This window comes from Motacilla alba, chromosome 19 (genome assembly GCF_015832195.1).
Source record: "Motacilla alba alba isolate MOTALB_02 chromosome 19, Motacilla_alba_V1.0_pri, whole genome shotgun sequence".
NCBI classification, from domain to species: Eukaryota; Metazoa; Chordata; class Aves; order Passeriformes; family Motacillidae; genus Motacilla; species Motacilla alba.
In genome coordinates, this window is record NC_052034.1 from 7,156,006 (window position 1) to 7,178,037 (window position 22,032).

Genomic DNA, 22,032 nt, shown 5'->3' on the forward strand with positions numbered 1-22,032 from the left:
TGGTAAGAGATGAGGGGGAAACAATAACAACAACAGTACTAACAATAACAACAATATTGATAATAATATAATAATCACTGCCAATTATTATTAATGATAATAATGATAATAATAGTATCACTACATCCTTTCAGCACTTTTCAAGGAGAGCTATGCCAGTGGCTGCAGTGCTCCCACCACTACTGATACCAGTGTCCTGCCCAGCCATATACAGGCAAACCCTCAAGTTCTGCTGTGCACAGGTTATGCAGCATCACCTGCACAGGACACAAACTCTGTGGCAGCAGAAGAGCCACACCATCTGAACCAGCAATGTGACCTCAGGGGAGGTCAGTCTGTATGACAGCACTGATGCTGGGGTGAGGACTTCAGCATATCATGCTTTAAAATAAGCCCCAAACGAGGCATGAACATTGTTCTTCCCATCCTGTCACTGGGAAGGAGGCTCCTCTTTAGGAGCTGCCTCTCTCCCATGGTGCAGAGGGCATTTGCCACTCAGAGAACAGTCTCCTGCTCACAGTGACACCAGCAAGCCAGAACAGGAACAGATTTTAAAATTTGCAAACACAAGTGCTTTTACTTGAAACCTGACTCCAGGTTTATAAACAGTCTATAGGCCAAAGGATTAGTCAGAAAAATTATCTGGCAAATAATCTGCAAGAATAAGCAAAACCAGAGCATATCACCATCTGCTCATGGGTAACTCCTAAGGCAGAAATGAGGAGCCTTCAAATTAAAGCCTTCACTTTGTATGTGATTGTTGATTCAGGCCATTGCACTCAAAATGCTCCCCCAGCTACATTAGCAACCAAAAAAGGAAGCAGGTAGAAATTAAGACCCCAAATCTGAGTTGCATGTTGGCTGAGCTGCCACTTGCATGGGCTACACAGCTCAGACCAAGCCCCTCCTCAGCTTCAAAAGCAGCTGGAGCCTGTGGGTCTCCACAAATGGGATTTCCACACCACTGGGCACACCTGGACAGGCACATCTGGGCAGGACACAGTGACCTGCCCAGCCCATGCACTGGCAGAGCACAAGATCCATTTGCAGCTGCCCCGGAGATGAGGCTGCAGAGCACTGAAATGAAGAGATCTCCGAGCTGTGTTTAATTAAACATAGTCTGGGAAAGTCTCTGCTTTTGTTAAACACTGCCTCAAAAGAAAAGGGCTGAGTAATCCACCAATGGGGAAAAACACACTCCTTAGCTACAAGGTGTTATTATTATAGGCTTAATATCAAAATGGCTTGTTCAGCTTATTAGGCTAGAGCAAACACTCCCAGCCTTGGCAAGACTGATATTACAGCTCTGTATAGCACACTTACATAAGCACTGCAGGTTTGCATGGAGAGGAGTCTCCTGTCTGGAGAGGGAAGGCATGGATTTGCACCAGGTTTCTGTGGCTCAGTAAAACTGTCTGTACTGGGCAGCAGCAGGAATGGTGCAGCAAGGACAGTGAAACCAGTGCTGGGAGCTGATCTCCCTGACTGGGGCCAGCAGCAGCACGGCTGGGTGGCTGCAGCAGCTCCACGCACAGGGGCACAGCAGAGGCTACCAAGGAAACACTCCTCAGGACACTAAGGACACTGACCTCACACCTGATTAACCCAGGAGCCCTGGCTTCCTCCTTCTGCAGGACAGAGGTGATCACCGACATGCAGGGAAAAGGTTTTGGAGCAGAGCTGAAGTTACTGCTGCTGAGCCTACCCTTGGGGACAGCCCACAGCAGCAGCCAGGGGTTGCTGGTGGTTCTGCAGCACAGAGGGGCTGATGATGCCTCCACACCCACTCACCTGCCTGCAGGGGCAGCCAGCCCCAGGCTGACCCCCCCATCTCAAACACCCAAGTTGTTGCAAATAAAAATTCAAAGTATCTGAGACTTTCAAGACACCATGACATTTAAGGGGGGTTTTTTTGAGTATTTGGTGCAGTAGAAGCTTTCACTTCTCAAGTTGAAAAACAAACCCTTTCTCTGTCTTTTATTTGTTAATTAAATGTGTTCATTGTATTCAGATCTCATTTTTTGTGCATAATGTTTTGCCCATCTGTTTGATTAAAAAAGAACCCAACCACCCAGCTTCATTAAGCTAATTGGATGCATTCAGCCTTTGGTTAATATTCTGAAGTAGTTTACAATTATTCTCCCCAGTTATTAAATCTCCTCTGAGATCTTATTTTCTGTACTAGACTCTTATTAGCCAGCACTCGAGCTGGACTGAGTTTGCCCACTCCTTACCCACATGCAAACATCCCACCAACTCCTTTAATGGTTTGTGATCTGAGACATGGAGATAAATTTGTGCTTAACCTGACACTCTTCAGCTCACCCTGACCTCAAACCATAGCATCTTCCTCCCTCTGGGCAAGAGGGCCCAACACTGCAGGAGAACAATGAAGTATTATAGAGAGAACTACGAATTCTGTGTCCTGTGGAAGCTCCCAGGTGAAATTTTAAAGGGAAAAAACAGCCTCAGAAAGGCTCAGGATGGCAGTCCAAGGTGGATCATCCTCTAGGATGTGACAGTGGCTCTATCAGTGTAGCAATGGCTTGACCATGTGGCATCATGTCAGTGAGCCAAGTGAGCCTTGCTGGCAGTGCAGTGAAGGGCTCTAAGCTCTCTTAGGCTTCAAGTTTCTGTAAAATTTGTGGTCAGGCAACCTCCCTGCATCCTGGACCTCCAAGGTGTCCCCGAGCTCTCTGCTCCACCACAGAGAACCTGCAGTAGCTCTGAGGCTTGATGTTTACACACCCCACCATCACTGTCCTTTGCTTCTCCAAATAACCCAAATTTTGGCCAGCAGTGCTCTCCCAGCCCTGAATCAAAGCAGTCCCTGCTGACCCTCAAAAGTGGTCACAGGACAAGGATTCTCCAGAACCAAGCATCAAGGGCAGGAGAAGGGAAAGAATGCCACCAGAAAGAGACTGAAGGTGAGAGCAGCAGCATAAGCCACCTTGTCCTGGTATGAGCAGAAGTAATGACTGCAGCCCCTCACTTTCCCCTCACCATAACATCTTCCCCCTCTACCTGGACATCCATTTCCTTGAAAACTTGTAACAAATCCTTGCAGCCCTAATCACTGCAAGACACTTGAGTCCAGGAGGACAAAGGCTTCAGATGGATTGCAGAGTGAGAGACAGGACTGACAGACAAGGATGCACAACTTGAGCTTCACAAAGGGTCTCATTTCAGAAGAAAAACAGATTAAATAAATTATTTTTTTACAGAAAGTTCTGATTTACATGGTTCTAGTCCTACTCAGCTCTAGCTAACACCAAGACCTTGCATGTTGAGAGGGAGCTGCAAGAGATGAAACTTTCCCCACCTATGCATTATGGAACTGTGACTGCTGTTCCTTCCTGAACCAGCACCAAGTTTGAGATGGAGTCAAGAGCTTCTAGAAAACAAGCCAGCAGATCATTTATAGGAAAAGCCACACTGAGTCAAGCCATGCATCCACCCTGCCCTGATTTCTGTCTCTAACAGTGGCCAGCAGTGGATGTTGGGAGGAGTGCTGCTGCAGAAACTAAGAGCTTAAAATAGTCATGATAATGAGGAAAAGTTTAGAGTTTGGCCTCCTGACAGCACCTCCTGGCTTCAAGCACTCACTCAGGGAGCCCTGACAGAAACTCTCTGAATTTGTCTACAACCCATCTGAAGCTATTTTGTCAGTCTCCACAACACTGTGGGCAACTGAGCTCTGCAGCATGACAAGCACTGCTCAGGAAGCACAATTTGTGCCACACCTGCCAGACAAACAGGGGAATTCAGGCATCCCAACACCAATTCCACAGGGTGTCAGAGAGAATAAACCACACACACCCCCATGACCACAGCCCAGGGTCGGCAGGAAATGCCCAGGTTAGAAAATGACCTCTTCTATTTGCTTCTGCAACCCCAGCCCAGCCTCTATTGTTTGTATTTAAAGAAAGCAGCCAGTTTTCATTCTCTTGTTATAAAAGGTGGTTACACTTGCAAGAAATCACTTGGTAGTAATTAACGGAAGAAGGAAGAAATGTAGAAGTTGAGGCAGCTGTGATTTGACATGGGCTGACCTGGCACCTGAGGAGAACCTTAATGACATTTCCTTCCAGCCAGCCTGTTCTCCTTGGTCCATACTGTAATTAGCTTTCCCTTTCTGACATCCAGGCAGAAAGCCTAGACCACACTTGAAAATTTAGCCACATTATTACAACTTTTCAACAGCCTGGCAACAACATCAATTAATAGAGAGCTCACTGCCCCACGGTGCTTAATGCTTCAAGAAAGGCAAGCTTTGCCTCAAAGAGCTTAGAATCAAAGCAGGCTTTAAAAATGGAGCTTAAATGTTGTAGTTTAACTTGGCAGGCAGGTAAACACCACACAGCTGCTTGCTCACAGATCCCTCTCCAGAAATGGGGGAGACAACTGAGGGGAAAAGAAAATGTAAAATTTGTGAGTTGAGATAAAAACAGTTTGATAGGATATAAAAAGAAGATAAAATAATTAATAACAATTTAATTAGAATATAAAAAACAAGCGATGCACAATGCAATTGGTCACACCTGCAGACCTGTCAGGCAGCTCTCCCTCCAGTGGATACACTGCAGGAGTGGTGGAATGTTCCCCAGCTTTTGTGGAATCTTATTCAGCTAGAGTGAACAGCTCTGCAGAGAGGGGAGGGATGTGGGATCAGGCTTCATTCCCAACAAGCTCTGCCTCCCTCCCTGAACACGTGGCCTTCCCCTGGGGACACAGTCAAAATGAAAGGGGAAGCACCCAGAGCTGGGTCTGAGGTCCTGGGAAACATAAAACAAGCTGCTCTTCTGCATCTCCCAACACCAGCAACATTTCTTTAACTTAGCCTTCAAGGGAAATTACAATTGCCAAGGACTAACTCAGACTGTTCCCAACTGCCACCAGGGAGGAGATGAGCTCTGCTGCACATGGTCTGAGCTATGCCTGAATCAAGAAATAAGCAGGGCTGGAATATTAATGTTGTTAGTCAAAGAGCAGTGCTGGCTCTCAGCCAGGGTTACTCCAGATGTGCTCCATGTCCAGCACCCTGGGCTTTGGCTGCTTACTCCTCACTGTTCTCCTCACACATGTCCCCAGCAGGGACAATGACCTTGTCCATCTGTGAAAGGGTCACAGGTCCCAACAGAAAAAACACAAGGCTGCAGATTTCCAAAGGGAAAATCCCAGTGCTTCAATTCCCTGAATTCTTTTTTTTTTTTTCAGGCTGAATCCATCTCATGCCACAGAGCCCAGTCACATTCCTGAATGTCTGCTCAGAGACACAGGTCAGTAGCCATGGGAGGGGATGCCCCATCCCAGGCAGGCAGCCTCCCAGGAAAAGCTGTCCCCATGAACCCAAGGAATGCAGTGAGGTGGTGGCTGGTCCCATCTCCCTACCACAGTGTCATCCAGGTGATCTGTGCCAAAGCTGCTAACAGCAGTAGCAGCCCCACAGCACTACAGATTTCCATCCTCCAGTAAAGCCACTAACACCCACAACCCAAAAATTCCTTCAGTGGTTTCTGTTTCTTCTTGGGATCAGCCAATGTACCAGACAGCCCAGAGCCAGGAGAAGGATGCACCTGCCTATGAGAGACCTGCAAATGCACTACAGAAGGGACATCTACCTTGAAATTTGCTCCTCTCTCTCCCAAGCTTCCTTGTTTTCCTTAAGATTATGCCTGCAGCTAAATGAACACATTACAGTAGAAATTTTACTCTTAATTTGTCCCTTGGGTGTTGTGCTGACCCTACCAAGAACTATATTTAAATGTGCAATTTCCTGGCTAGACTCATTTGCAGTCCCTCCCCCCCGGCTCCCTGTGCAAGTCTGGCCCAGAATCCAATTAGCTACTACCACCCTTTAAATCAAAGGAATAACACTCAAACAAGAAAAATAAAATTAAAGATTTTAATTACATCGTTATTATATGTCTAAATACTTACAATTCCCATGCTTTCTGGGAGGTGGTCTCCAAAGGCTAGGAAATGACAAGTTTCCAAAACAGACAAAATTGCAGCCAGAACAAATAATTTGACAGGAGACTCTGCCCAGCCCAATCAGCAGAGCATGTTTGGTTTGACACACTGCAGAGCTGGATGTGGGACCTGCCTGGCACCATGGAAGGAGCAGCTGCTTCCCAGCACCTGTGAGAGGTATGGGGAACCCAAAGGCTTCCAGCTTCTCACACGAAGGAGCAGCTGCATTCCATCTGGTATTAATGCAGGAATCTGCTTTCATCAGCATCAGCACCACCCTCCCCAGTGCCCAGGAGGTGTTCCCATTGCAGCTTCCAGAGTGAAGGAACTGCTTTGCTCCTCTTAGTCCTTGACCAGCTTCAGCTGGTGCCAGTGACATCCAGCAGTGCTCCCAGCTGGGCACAGGAGGATGTGGGCTCCCAAGGCCACAGAGCCCAGGGGCACATCAGAGGGGTGTTTTATTCCTTTCCCTGTCACATCCTTAAAGGCTCCAGGTTTTGCAGGTCAGTTCCCAACTGTGTGATGCTGTGGCTGTTCACATTTAACAGTGCCCTCAGAGGACCTTCAGAGTCCCTCCTGGACAGGCTTTCCCACCCCCTCGAGCTCAGCAGCCTTGCTCCAGCTCTTGGCTTCCTGCCTGCCTCCAGGAGTTGCTCAGCAGATCCCCCCAAATCCTTTGGCTCTGGTGAATCTCTCTGGCCAGGGGATGGGGCAGGGCAGGGCAGAAAGAGCCAGGCACTGCTAGGCTGGAAGACATCAGGAGAGCTGATGGTGTTTGGCTCAGACTTCCCAACTACCAGCACTGCTCAGTTTGGGAGATGCCAGGGCCACAGAGAGGTTCAGAGGAGGTGAAGGACTTTGGAATAGCCAGGCTGCTGCTGGAAATGGTGTTTCTCGATGTCAGCAAGTAAGGAGTGGCTGGGATGACTTTGCTTCAAAGTATCAGCTGTCAGGTCCAAACAAGCTTCAGCTCAGTCCATCCCAAACAGGGCAGCCACCTGTACCTGCTCCAGGAAAGCACAGGGGCCTCACTCAGGCCCCTCAGGAGCCACGCCTGCCACCAACCCAGCTTACTGCAGAACTGAACAACTCCTTCTGGGACAGCTCAGCCTCCTGGGCAGCGCAGCAGGGAGGGGCTCAGCGTGAGGCACAGGCTTCTTGCCAAGCAAGCAGAACAACTGCAGAGGCACTGAGTGATCCACAGGAGATGACAGTGGAAGGGACAGCTCCAGAGAGGCTCCAGTCAGTACACGTGCATGGTGGGACAGGGATTGCTACAGGAGGGAGCACTGCCAAAATGAATGTATTCAAACACAATGATGTCCTTCCTTTTGAAGGGAACAGATAGAGCAGGACATGGGCAGGGCTGTCAGACACTTTTGCAGAAAGCCATCAGCTAGGAAAACCAAATTCCCCAGGAGATGAGCAACTCTGAGCCATCTTCCCCTTCTTTTGCAGGCAGCTACACTGACAACTTGCAAAAATACTCTGCAGAGCTCCCTAACCAGTCTGATGGTGAAATGTCAGCACATTTCTAGATTAATAAAAGCTGGGGCATGGGAGGAGAGAGGAAAGGAAGGAGATTGATTGTCTTAGACAAAGAGATTGGAATGGATTTCACAGCAGGAGAAGGTTTCAGAGCAAGGAAAAATTTATTCATACCTAAAGAGCATGGAATATTAAAGACTCTGGGTTTCATTTCCTCCACAAGGCCTTAGTGGAATGAGACTTCTCAGCACTTTACAGTAACCACAAAACATCCTCAATGAATCCAGGTGGTTTTATCCAGCTCACAGCAAAACCTCAAAAATACCTTGGCACTGCAGCCATGGCATCAGCAGGAGGCTGGTGCACCTGGGCATGGAGCAAGCAAGGGAGAGCAGGGAGAGCAGGAACCTCCCTGGGGATGAGGGGAGGGGGCTTCCCCTGGGATTCTGGGCAGGCACTGAACCAAAGGCAGCCCAGCAACATGCAGCTTTAGAGTCAAACAGAAGACATCTCTTTAGATAACACAGAGTGCTCCGTGCATCCCCAGAGCAAATGGCAGTGCCATTTTTGGACTCAGATCTGGAGGCTTATTTTCCATGACTGTGGCACTTCAGGCAGTGTTATCACCTGGGCCTGATGCTGCACAGAGAAAATGCTGTGCCTGCTGTGAAGCTTATGCTCTTAACACAATAAACAATGAGGCAAGCAGGCAGATGTTTGGGTGAGCACAAGGAAAGCTGTACTGGTTTTGCTCTTTCATTCCTTTGGTGGCTGAGAGGATGTGCCACAGAAGAATCAGTTCCCACAGGTGGGACAATCTCATATTGTCCTCTTGCATCTCTGATAGTCATTCTGCATGGAAGACAGATCCAGTGGCATTCAGGTAGAGTACAGACACTTTTCAGCTCCTTGGAAACAGCAAATTCTGAAAATTAACCAAAAATACCAGTTCCATTCTGCATTCAGACTTAAATCAATCTATCTGGCATTAAGAAATGGACTCCCAGCAATTGCTATGAATAAAGCATGCCTTTTCACCATTCTTCAAGGCAAATTACAAGCACTGCTCACATCAAACTGCATGAGAAAGGACATAGCACCCTGGAAGAGATGCCTGATCTCTCTAACCTGGGAGTGCACATTAGTAACACAGCTGAGAACACTGAAATTCATGCCCACTACTACCACAGGACAAGGTGAGCCAGAGGCCCTTGTTCTCACCGCTATAACAATTCACATCCTGCTCATACCCCACACCCCAGCCCTGAGGGGACACGTTCCTGTTCCCCCTGCACTCAGCAAGGACTGCCCTAACAACCTGCACTTGGACATCTTTCACTTTTCCAGCCCCATCTGTCAGCCTGGGGATGAGGTGCTGACACAGCAGGGCTCAAAGACTCATCTCAGGTCTGTTTTACACTCTGCCTGCTAGCCTCAGATATCATTAACCTTTGTCAGTCAAGCTGCCTGACAGCACAGAAAGGTCAACCCAGATTTCTGCATCAAAGCTCCTCATCAGTGAGAGGTCAGCAAATGACTTTTCTGTCCTCATACTTCCACTTGAAGCAGGCACACAACTAGCAAGCAGACCCAAACCCTTGGTTCCAGCACAAATATCCCAGAACAGCACTACCCAGACAGAATTTCTAAAACCAGGTGTTAGGAAGTGTCAAAATTAAGACTTGACTCATTTAAGTGGTTGTCTTCCACATGTGTACTGTAATAATTTGTCATGGGAACACTGCCCCAGGTCCTCCCGCCTTTCAAGTACCTTGATTTCTTTGGCATAGGGTTACCACCTTCTATACATCACCAGTATCCAAATCCAGTTCTCTCTCCTTCCCTTCCAGTTTTCCACACTGACCTCTAAGCACTGACAAAAGACAGGGGAGGAAGCTCTGAAGCAACAGAACACACTTCTCCAAGGCAGCACTCAACTCACTGAGAGGCAAATTCATCCTTTTTCTTTCATGCTACCATCAATCACTGCTCACACACTGCAGGGAGGAAGGCTCCTTCCCCAGTGGAGCTGTGGCTCATGCTCAGATCACATCCTTGCCAGGCTCCTAATGAGGAGGCAGCTCACACATCTTTCAGCTCCTTGTCACAAACAGTCAAGACTCCATGGGCTGGGCTGGAATGAGGGACAGGGAGGTTCTGGTAGCAGATACCCAGCATGAAGCAAGAGCTACAGACCCTCCTCTAGGCAGGGGTCCCTTTGAGCATCCCAAATTCCCTCTGAGAGACCACATTAGAGCAGCAGAGCAGAAAAAGGCCACCAGCAGCATCCAGCACATGAGGAGGTGCAGGGGCAGGAGAAAAGCTCTGGCAATGCCCGCATGCTGCCAGTACCATGGTGAGTAAGCACAAAGACAGGAGGTAGTTGAGAGTAACTTTGACAGGGCTGGACTCAACAGCAGGACAGCAGGGGAGCTGTGATAATTAGAGCCAGCCTCAGGTAGGTACACACATGCACACACTACTCTGCAAAGCTACTCTGGCTCGTTTTTTTTTTTTTGCTACTGCTGCCCAATTCCTTCAGCTTTATCTACTGTAGATGTGACAGCCTCCAACCGTGGGCTTCAGAGGGCTGTGCCCATGTTATTTGTGTGCAGCAAATCCATCCTCAGCAGCTCTTTTGGGGGTTTAGGACTCACTTCTGTTCTGTAGAATGGAAATCTGAACTACTGCTGGGAGTGGGAGAGGGAAGAAGAGACAGGCACCCACGACAGAGTCTCATGACAGCAAAACAGTCCTGGAGTTAATAAATACACCCTGCAAAAGCAAAGCAAAACCAAGACAAACTATGGAGTGGGTGGTCCAAGCTCTGCTGCACTCCCAAGACTGCAGGACAGAATTGTGACCAATCTCTGCAGCAGAGGCACAGCTGAGCAGCAGCAGCAGGAGAGCAGCAGCACCTGACTGGGAGCAGGGCTCCAGCACAGCACTGAGCTGCCACACAGCCACCACAGTCCAGGTCAGCAGAGTAGGATGAGCTCACATCCCTTGGGACCACTGATTCACACTCTCACCTCCATCCCAATCAGTCACAAATACAACACTAACACACCCTCAGAAAGTGTCATTTAGCCTGGGTTTCCCCAGCACTCAATGCTCTGTCCTCACAAGGTCACAAAATCACAGTGTCACTTGGCTGAGAAAAACAATCAGCACACCCCTAAAATATTCATGGGATGTTGCACAGGAACTTCAGGCTTCAGGGATCTGCTCTCTTCCACCTTGGCACACAGCTCTGTGCTTAATACAGGCCCCTCTGCTCTGCAGCAAGGACTCCCACCAACCTCCCAGCTCTAAAAAGGACAGTCCTGACTTCCACTGCTGTGAGCGAGTGCAAACCACTGGAGACAGGGAAGTGCACAAGGCAGCAAAAAAACTGAGGCCAAGAATTTGGCTTCACTGCCCTCAGGGAAGCAGTTGCCACATGGCACCAGGACCAGCAGAAAGGAAAGCTGGACTTGCATGGCTTGTCAGCTTGTCCAAGGCATACACAGAGAATACAGCCCAGGAACAGAGAATACAGCCCAGGAGAAAGGAGAAGCATGTCTGCATCTCAGAAAAACACATATTCGAGCGCTGCTCTAGCACATCACAGCCTTGCTGTTTATACTCGCACCAGAATAATTAGAGCAGTCACTGTTAAATAGCTAACAACTTCACCATCAATTCTCTGAACGATACTGAAGAATTCATCACAACGTTTCACAGCCACCACTCTGCAGAAACACTGAAATCACCCCAGACATAAGCAGCCTAAATTAATCCCACAGATTCTAGCAAAAAAACTACAACTATTTCAGCAGTACTTACCCAAAAGTAACCAGGGCAGCAACCCAAAAGAAACAAGTCCTCAACAAACCACACCTTATGCACAAAGCATGACTCAGCTCATGCACTGGGTGCCATCAAGAAATAAAACATAGGGTTTATACTGGGCCAGGTCCACTCCCTAAACCAGCAGCTTTGTGGAATATGAAGCTCCCAGCTGCCATGGGACAGCCCTCCCTTTCAGCTGCCAGTCCCAGCCCACGGAGAAGCTGTGTCCTCAAAAGGGTTTGGGCTTTCAGGAGAAGTTTCCCATCCAGGGATACCAGCACCTGAAAACAACAAACAAAATTTCTCCAGTGTCAAGGACTTGACATATGACATTTGTGCTTCTCCCTCTGTTTCCATCCATATCACTTGTGCCAAAACTATAAAATAAAGTGAATATCTAATATATAACATAGGTATGAATATAGAAAATATATAATAAAACTGAAGAGTGCAATGAAACACAAAAACCTAAAAACTTAAAGCAGTAGAAGAAGTAACCAACAAATCCAGGCTGCAAATTCCTAAATAAGTTAGAATTGCAAGTTCTGCAGTTCTTGACTGCACCTCAGCATCAATGACACAGTCTATAAATTTTTTTTCTGTGATTAAGGACTCAATCCATAAAGTCACCACCTGTGGACAAATACACAAGCCTGAGAAACGCCCCTGTTTCTGAAGGGCTGGAACACATGTACTGACACCTCACCCACCAGCACAAACCAACAGCCACCCTCCCACTCATGGATGAAAATCACTGTGGCTCCTTCCCACCACACCATCTTTCAGACTAGTATCCTTCTCCAGTTTATCAGTTATTAGGATCTGTTCTCTTTAGAAGGTTTCAGACACTTTTCTCCAACCATGCTAAGCTCAACCACTGTCTTAATTGAAACAACATGCTTCACCACATGGCATTTTTTTGTATTACCCACTTACCAGCTGTACCTGACACTTTATCCATCACAAATGTCCCCAAGCAACCTTCAGACTGCCTCGATGACTGCATTATGTCAACAATTGCTTTGCACACTTCAGTCATTCCCACAGCCAGCCACACATATTCCTTTTTCAAACACTTAGTTTTGGTGAATGGGTCACCTTCCTCCATGCTGGATGTTTGCTTCTTAAAGCAAGTGACATCCTGTGCCCCACCAAAAAAAAAAAAAAAAAGAAAAAAATATACTGAAAATCAGAGGAGCAACCATGAAGACAAAGACATAAGAGGAAGAACTTCCACAAGGGTTACTGAATACCTGGTTGTCCTCAGAGGGGTCTGCTTTGCTACAGTTTAAGGCACAAGCCAAGAACATTTTATCTCATACCAATCCTGTACTTGGCTTTTAGGCTGACAGCCCAGCCTTGCTTTCTTCCCAAAGATGAAGGGGTAACTTGCTTCCTTTTGCTCTTTCTCAGCAAAGGGATGGCTCAGCTTCCTGAGCCTCCCTTTCCACCTGCCGAGCTGCAGCAGAAAGTGGCAGAAAGCACCTGCCAGAGGCTGTACAGAAGTCTCCCCAGACCCAAATTAGAGGTAAAAACCCACCCAAAAATCCTGCTTCCCTATCCTTCCCACTCAGGAGCGCTCCTGCTATGGCCTGATGCTGCCCAAAGCTGGGCTGTGCTGCTGACTCCACACAAACCATTTCACCTGCTTGTGTTGCTTCACTCAGCATCCCCACAGGGCCCTGGGACCGAGGGAGATCGCTCACACAGGCAGAACCTGCCAGCCCCTACACCCAGCATTTGTCAGGGCTTTGGGCAGCTGAACAGACCCATCAGCAGTGCACCTGCCCATCATCCACCTGTGCTTTAGGGCACCAAAGGGTATCCTCTCTCCAGGCATCTCCCCAAGGCAGACTACTTGCAGGTATTGATCCTACCAAACTGCCTTCCACAGCTCCAGCACTGACAAAATCCTCACATCGAGCTCTTCACCAACACACAGCCCTTCTCCGCTAGCTTGGTGTGCCTGGTTTTATCCTGTCTGCCCCTCAGCCAGGCAGATATCTCCTCTGGAGACCAAAGCCAACCTGCTAGAAGCCATCCAGCAACCTCAGCCTTTTCCTGAAGCCTCTAACAGAATAAATTTCTCCTTCCCCTGTCCCTAGGCAGCAATGACCGTATAAAGGTTCTTCTAAGGTCAGCATTGACATTGAAGAGAAGATTTGGCTTTCAGACAGAACTGTTCTTTCCCCAGTTCATCAGAAAGTGGCACAAATACAGGGTTAAAACATCCTTCAGTAACTTCAGGGAACAAATATCAGCAAAAAGAGATGCTCCACTCTGCAAGCAGAGCCTTGGCTGAAGCACAGTGACACTGCACAGTGCCACCTCTTCACACCCAGCCAAGGTCTAAAACACAGAAATTTTTGTCATGACCACTGCCCTAAATAGTGCTTCTTGCTCCAAAGACAACACTGCGACACCATCCTTCCAGACATCCCCTCTGCTGCAGGCTGAGCACATCCCTACTGCAGCCACCCCACAAGAGCCCAACAGGGGAAGGGAAATCCCACAACCCCTTCCCAGCAAAAGAAAAGCTGGGCCTTGAAAGTCTAGCTAGTGCAAGGACAATTAATTGTATCAGGCAAAGACATTTAGGGTTTAATGAGCACATTAATTAGAGAGCACAGAGCAGCAGCACAGGTTTGAAAGCCATGGCAGAAGTACAGCATCTTCTGGCTGTGTGGAGTGAAGGGGAAACTTGCTGCTCTGAGGCAAGGCCAGGACAGGTGAGGTCCCCTGGCAGCTTCACTCCAGGAGCACCTGGATGGGCAGCTCTGCCCACCTTCTCTGAGCCAGGAGCTGTCCTGGCAGCACTCACACATACCCCACTCCAACCCACAAGAGCCATCCCAAACTCAAGGAGAATAGCTGGAGGCAGCTCCAGATAGAAGGCACTTCACACCAGTGAACACAGCTTCCCTCAGGGAAAGAAATCAGTTGGGACCCGGTGGCCTGGCACCCACTGTGACTTAAAGCCCAGCCTTCAGACCATATCAACCCATGACATGCCTGAGCTCCTTGCTGGAATGGTAAGAGCCTGGTGCTTACGCTCCTGGTTGCTAAGATCTGACCTTCTCCAGGCAAAACCCAAGGGAGCAAGCCCAGGAAAGCAAATTTATTGCTCTGCCTGGAGTTTAATCCCATTCACACCAGGCACCCCAGCCCAAGCACAGGGCTCACACAGCAAACCACGCACAGACATGCTGGAGCACAGCCCCAGCACGCTGGCTTTGGTTCTTCTCTTCAAGCAGCTGAGATAGCGGCTCTCTGCTCGCCTTATCCACTTTCAAAAGCAACACTACAAAGCCATCCCATGTCAAACTCCAGAACAAACTGAAGCTGCCAGAGATGCCTCACAGGGAGGAAGTTAACACATGATGGGAAGATTAACGTGGAATTGCAGACTACTGTAAACAGAAAAGCAACAGCTTCCTATTAAACAAAACCTTCTCCATTAAGTTACATCTACAACAGAAACAGGGTCATTTTACCTTCATCAGAGAGGCTGAAGAAAGTGGTGTCATTGCAGGATCAGCAGTTTTCCTTGTTCCCGGCACACAGGCCATCGGGAGCTGCAGGTTATTGTCGCTCAGAGCCAAAGCAAGCAGAGGAAGATAAGCCCCTCTCACGCCAGCCCGGCTGCCAGGTGTGTGCTCCGACACACGGCCAGGGCAGGACAGCTCAGGCCAAGGCACCCACCCACGAGAAAACCCAAACTCTGAGGAGCTCAGGCCGATCCCAAGGGCAGCAAGGAGGGCTAAGAAGCCGTGACAAACCTGCACGGAGCTCACCGCACTTCTTACCTTCTTCTCTGCCCCCTCGAGAACAGGGCGAGAGATGGCTGGCACTGCTCAAACTGCTCAAAAGCTCAGCTTTTAGACGGATTTTATTTTTTGTTTTTCAGCTCGGTAAAATTATCACCTCGGGAGCTGCAGCTGCCGGGCGCATTCCCGGCCGCGCCGCGGCGGCGGCTCCCGCGGCCCGGGGGATGCGGCGGCCGCCCGTGCCCACCCGCGCCGACCACCGGATCCCACCCGCGTCCCCTCCGCCGCCGCCGGGACGCTGCCCGCGGGCTGTCCGCGCGGGCTGTCCCCCCAGCGCGGCACTCGTGGCCGGCTGCCGAGGGGCTCGCGGCGCGGGGGGCTCCGTTCGCGGGGCGCTCCCGTGCCCGGGGCCGCTCACCTGCGCTGAGGCGCTCCCGCCCGCCCCGCGGCGCCGCCGTTCGCGCCGCCCGCCCCGCCCCGCATTGGCCGCGCGGGGCCGGCGCGCGCCGCGCCCCGCCCCGCCCCGCCCCGCCCCGCGCCCGCGCCGCCCATTGGCTGGGAGCGGCCGCGCCTCCCGGGGCGCGCGCGCGTGTGGCCGTGAGGGAGACGGGACGGGGGGGGGACGGGGGGTTACAGGCGGGGAGGAGGCGCCGGGGTCTGGGGCAAAACGACCATAAAAAAAAATAAAACCGAACGAACCAACCCCTCTTTTTTCGGTGGCGTGTGGTGTCCAGGCAGAAGTGCATCTGGGGTGCGGGCTTTTGGGTGAAAACCCGGGGATTTTTGCTAATCACAGAATCAGTGAATCTGGGGAAGACCTCAGACTGTCTTGTCCAGCCTGTGACAGAACACAGCTCTGAGAGCCGCGTCCAGGGAAAATGACTCCCCCTCCTCCCTGGGCAGCTCCTTCCAATGCCTAATCACGCTTTCTGCGAAGAGATTCTCCCTAAATGCTCCCTAATGCGTATGATCAGGGACCGTGGCACTGACACGGTGGGAGCGGAGGGCCCGCCGGGCCCGAGCGGAGGAACGCAGCGTGAGGAGTCCAGGATCCCGGCACACGGACTCACAGAAGTGAGTCCTAAACCCCCAGAAGAGCCGCTGAGGATGGATTTGCGGTACACAAATAACACGGGCACAGCCCATGTCCCCTCATCCAGGCTCTGTCTCTACAGGAGTAACACCCAACCCTGACAATACACACTTGCTCAGGAGTTGCACACCACCTAATCCCACTGCTGTTCTTCAAGGAATTCCACAAGCAGATACTCTCTTTGGTTTGGCTCATATTTTGGCTTTATATTTCCTTCCCACTCTCTTTTACCTCCTTGACTCTTGGGGACTGTAGCCCTGGGTCGAGGGGGTCCCACTGCAGCAGCAGTGAAGCGTTTGCAGTGGGATCCTTGAAGATGTTGGTTTTGTGACAAGTGACTTGTGGCAGGACTCGCTGGGCTCTGCTGTGACTCCAGTCACAGTCAGGGTCCCCGCCAGGAACCTTGGATTTAGCCAGAGAGCTAAATGGATTAAATCCACATCCTGACTCAACCCACTGCAGACTGCTGCTCCTTCCTGCTGTGACAACAAGCAGATAGAAATGCCTGTGCCCGCTTCCAACGAGTCTCAAATAATCCTCTGCTTTGGAAACAAATTAATTCCTTACCATGGGTTTCATAACTTGAAATAACATATAATAATGCATCTTGTGGTTTACTACCAACATTTTCATCTCAAAAAAAGATTCCCCTGTTGTCACTTTGTTGAGAGAAGTATCAAATTGTAATTAAGAGGCACTATGCATTAAAACAGCAAAGTCATCTTGTAAGCCTAGCAAAGAGCATAATTTTTTTCATTTACTCATTCTGTGGGTATATTTCTTGTAGCCAGCTATAGCCTGCTGCTATTTGCTATGTGCCTCCAAGTCTTACTTTTCCTGCAGAAATGTGCTTTGTCACCCTGGCTGGTCACAGGCAGCTGAGCAACTCTGAACAGATGAACAGGTTTATTCAGGGCTAATACCCTTTCACTTCCATCTAAAATATTTGTGCGTTCTCTTTACCAATTTTCAGTCAAAACCACTTGGAATTGAAATGTTAGGTGCTTCAAATCTTGACTACTAAAGAGTTGCTGCATTCAGTGAAACTATTCCTGTTAGAAAGCTACAAAGGGTTGTGTTTTCAGCTCATCACAAAGAAAACCCAGCAGAGATCTTCCATGAGCAGGAAGCACTGGGGCAGTGAAGGTCTCTTGGGGCAGGTGAACAGCAGCATGATAACCAGTGAGAGGGTGGCAGAGCCTGCTGCATTTTAGGATAACCAAAACCATGTAGATGTGGCACTTAAGCACATGGCTTAGTGTCAGTGTTGGGTTTGTGGCTGGACTTGATCCCAGAGGTGTTTTCCAGCCGAAATGATTCTGTGGTTGTCACAGCCCAGCAGAGAGCCCCATCTTCTTGAATGTGTGCTTCCAAGGCTGCTGCTGTCTTCCAGCAGCTCTGGATGTCAGCTAATGACACGGATCAGACATCATCTCAAGGCAGCCAGCAGCCTGAGCTCCTGGGCTGTGTGTTTGCCTTCATGGACTCTCAGGAAAAGTAAGAAAAACCCATGAGCAAAAGCAAAGCTTCCTTCCAGGCCTGAGGGAAAGCCCCAGCAAACTCCTTGGCTGTCTGGGAGTATGTGCCCATGACCCAGGAATGTGCCTGTGCCTGTGGAGGGACTGTGCTCCTGCAGCTCCAGGGCATGAGATGCTCTGACAGACCATAACGTGTAAGCCAAAGCACTGACCTGTTTCACAGAGGCTTTCAATTCTATCAAGCAGGGCCTTGCTCATGCAGGGCCAACTCAGCTTCTCCTAAGCAACGAGTGAACCTTTCAGCCTCCTGCTCCTCTTGCCTTAATTACTGCTGAGGAGATTTTGCAGGGGTTTCAGAAGTCATTTGGACTGATTCATTTGGCTTTGAGATGTTTTATGAGATGCTGGCTGTTTAGAAAGTGCTGATATTAGTCCCCTAATGATCTGCCTCCTTTAGCACCAGGCAGTTCAAATCACCAGTGATTGATTTAAATCACCAGATGTCTGAAGCACAGTTTAGCACCAGTATCAAGGTTTGAAATTATTAACTCTGGCAAAGACTGCGAGCACTTGATTTAATGAAATAACCTGGTTGGCTCAGCTCAGTCAGAATATTGTTTCTTCCAGAAAACAAAAGAAACCCAAACAAATCATGTGCCTCAGCTTCCCTTTTCATTATACACAGGTGAGTACACTGCAGAGCAGTTGTGGCCAGTGGAAAGAGGGTCACAGACTATGTCTCTCTGATGCTTAGACCACGATGGCTAGAACAATGTTAAAATAAGACTTTGATATTTCTGTTCAATAATGATTGAGTATGATTGGTTGTTAACTAATTTTGTATGGGTTTTGGGTGCAAGGACTGGGAATGTGTTTATTTAACCTGTCCTTGAGTTACAGTCATGAGGGGAAGAGCTTACAGTTCCCCAGGCATGTCACTAGTACATTTAGGTAAAAAAAGATTTAAAGACATCCTTTTTTTAGGAAATCTCCTAGTGGTGCCCATAAAGCTGAGCAGGATCTGTGCTTGGTACTGGTAGGCAGAGCCCTGTTAACTGGAGCAATCCTGATTCACCCCTGCTGAGGAGCCCATCAGGTGACCAGGCTGTTGCTATATTCACAACCCATTTGGACAGTTTTGAATTTTACGCTTTCAAAAATAAGGCAATAAAGCAATTAGAAACAAATAACAGAAGGACTAAGCACTTCACCAAATACAGCCAAAGATTATAGTGTGGCATAATTAGTGCAGAGCTGGCAGCAGGGAAAATGGGCTGTAACAACCATACTGCCCCCCGGAGAGGGGCTGCAGGCTGAGCTGCAGATGCCGAGTGCTCAAATGGCCAAGAAGCTCCTCTTGCCACCCAGCACAGTCTGGCCTGAAAATGCCCAGCACTGGGACAGAATGAAATAAAAGCATCCTTCAGAGCTGGGAGGATATGCATGTTCCTGCCAGTCCTTCACTGTGTGTCAGCCAGAGGATTTATCCAACTGAAAACATGCTCCCACAACAAAAGAGAAAGGGAAATAGTGTAACCAGAAAGGCAGGTGCTTTTTATAGGGAAAAATCCAAGGATGTCCTAAGAGGAGAACTGGGTTAAAAATAACAGGGAGTCGCTGTGCCAGAGAAAGAAGGAGTGGGCTTAAAGATAGGAGAGGCTGCACAGGAAAGGAGTTATCTACTTCTTGAATGTTACTCATTTTAATTTGCCTTGTTACATGTCTGGAAGCACCAGGTGGAAATCAGGGCCTCATTGTGCTGGGAATTGAGCACAAACATAATGATTAAATGTTGCCAGCTCTGCAGAGATTGAAATATAATTCCTCATCTCTGCAGAATCACTAACCAGCGTAATTATTGCCAAATAAGTTTTTCTGTAACTGCTCTTCTGGAATATCTGTATTACTTGATTTTTTTCAAAACAACCCTTCCTGAGGGAGTGAAAAGATATATCTGTACAAGGTCCAACCTAGTAGCCTTTACAGATAACAAAAGCTGTTCAGAAGCAGAAAATTCTCACTACATTTAAATCCATGTTCAAAAATTATTTGCTTGTATCTTGGTTTCTGTTTCTATAAAATGGGAGTAGTCACACCACACTCTTTGCTTTTGTTGTCCAACACCTATGATCAAGGCAAGAGTCCTCTGTCAGATGTTTGGAGCACGGACATCATCACATACAAGGGCTTGTTACTGCTCATTGTAAAGAATAGGGATTAACTGGATAACATACTTTCTTTCTTGTGTGTTTTCTGGGACAGTGCTTCAATTGCTGAAAGTTCCTTTTCTATTAGTATTTTTCTATTAGTTAACAACTGTGTAAAAACCAAAATGCAATCAAACAAGGAGTTAAAAAAATCCCACAAACAACTCAACCCTCAACTGGCCACAGCATGAATGGGAAGCAACACAGCACACTGTCATTGAAAGGGATGACCGAATCCCTTTGGGATTCTGTAACACTTCATCCTGCTGCTCAGAAGTCAGAGAGCAGCAGGACACGCTGGCCACATGCTAACTGTTTCAAACGCAATTGTTTTCTGGCCACAACGCAAGGAAATTCTTCTGTCTACGAACAGTAAATTCTCCCCTGATCCTCAGAGCAAGATCAGGTCAAGCCAAGAGGACAGGAATATGATCCTGCTGGTCACCCACATTTCCCCACTGGGACTTGCAACACCAGGTGTCTTAACCAGTCAGCATTTCCCTTTGGGAGGCTCTAGCTTTTAACTGTTGTGTCCTATCCTGCATTCAGTAACTTTGTGTGAGTTTCGACAAACTGGAAGGCGCTGGGAGGGGGCTGGGAGCTGCAGAGCTGAAGCAGAGCATCTGTGCCAAGAAAGGCTCCTTAGGGGGCTGAACGGAGCAGCCCTTCCTCCTTGGCCCCCAATCTCTGACCACCACCTCCAGCCTCTATGGCAAAAGAAGGCCTGAAACAGGTGTCATGGGCTTTCCCTGCCTTTTCATACAGCAGAGGGGACCAGTGTATGGTAAAATCTGACACTTGCTCAGTTTCCTCCAGCCAGACATCCCTCTGTTTGGCACCCACCTGGGAGCCACAGGGCCTGGGCCCCCTGGCTTTGAGGAGGAGCTTGTTTCGGGGAAAGAATTAAAATTGCAATATCTCATTCTGCTGGTTGCAGAAATGATGAATGAAAAGCAAAGCAAAGGATCCCCAAAGACTGTGCATTTAAAGAAAACAAGTTAAAGAGATGAAAATAAATCCTTCCATGTTTTTTAAAGCAGCCTTGGGACTTGTAGGGATTCCAGCTCAGAAGTTCAGAATAGCAACTGGAGGGGATAATTTACAAGTTTCCTTTTTCCTGATTTCATATTCTGCCTTTTAATTCTTCCTAGGAAAGAATAGGGACTTTGCATTACAAGCAGCTTGAAAGATTAAGTAGGCAGAAACATCCCGCAGCTCTACCTTGCGTTTGTTATTTTAAGTTTTGACCGGAGATTGACCCGGTGTAAGTGGGTGCTAAAGGTTACCTGAACACTCTCACTTCGCTGTCTATGGTAACTGGATTTTCCCCAGTCCCTGTGAAATGGTCTTGCAGTCCCCTCTGCTGGTGGCAGCTTGCTGGGGAGCTGCACCGTGCCACCACATGGGACCTTGCTTGGTCCTCGATGATGTTTGCAGTGACGCTCGCAGGAGAGCCCCCAGGGCGTGGAGATCCCCCAGCCCACACTGAACGGGCACCGACTCCTCTAGAGACCAGGAGACTTTCTCTTACCCTCTCTGCATCCTTAGTATAAGCACCTGGCCCCTCTGACACCGGACAGCAGCACAGGAAAGGGTGAAAGAGTTAACCATGGATAACCTTACAAAAACCCACCCTGCCTGTGAAAGCTGAGGCATCCTGCTGAGAGCAAATGGTCTTGCCCTGGAGAACATATGGCATGATGGTATGGCTTGAAATGTTTGTTGAGCTTATGACCAAATATCACCTGCATCTCTTTAAGGCACATTCTTGTGTCCCTGAGAGCCCAGAGCAGTGCTGCAGCAGGCTCTGGCAGCATTACAGCCCTACAGCTTCTCCACCGACTCTGCCATGGCCGTTGGGATCCATTTTCAAAGCCACCAAAGCAACATTTTCCCCGAAAGGTAAAAAACAGACATTCAGAGAGGGGCTATGCAGAAAGTCAGTGTTGATGTGTCCTGGAGAATGGAGCAGAGCCAGCAGCACAGGGCAGGGTTGGCTCACAGGGATGTGGGGTTTGAGCACAGCCTGTGATGTGCAGCTGCCCATGATGAGTAGTGCAAATCTTCCAGCGCAGAGGGGAAGTTCAATTCCTGGGTGCAAAGAGCCGGTTTGTGAGGCTGCTGCTGAGAAAATCTTTCTGACCAGCTAACACTGGCCAGTGTGGGCAGTGGAGGCAGAGCTGGCACAGAAC

General features: G+C 48.8%; 1 protein-coding gene across 2 annotated transcripts in view; it reads right to left on the minus strand.

Annotated features, from left to right (window-relative positions):
- CAMKK1 (calcium/calmodulin dependent protein kinase kinase 1) overlaps positions 1 to 15,519 on the minus strand; it is a 97,622-nt gene extending 82,103 nt beyond the window's left edge. Inside the window, exon 1 of one of the 2 annotated variants that reach the window (XM_038157817.1) lies at positions 15,102 to 15,519. The gene's annotated coding sequence lies outside the window, so the exon portion shown is untranslated. The other variant, XM_038157818.1, reaches the window with a different exon arrangement.
- Positions 15,520 to 22,032: the final 6,513 nt, after the last annotated feature.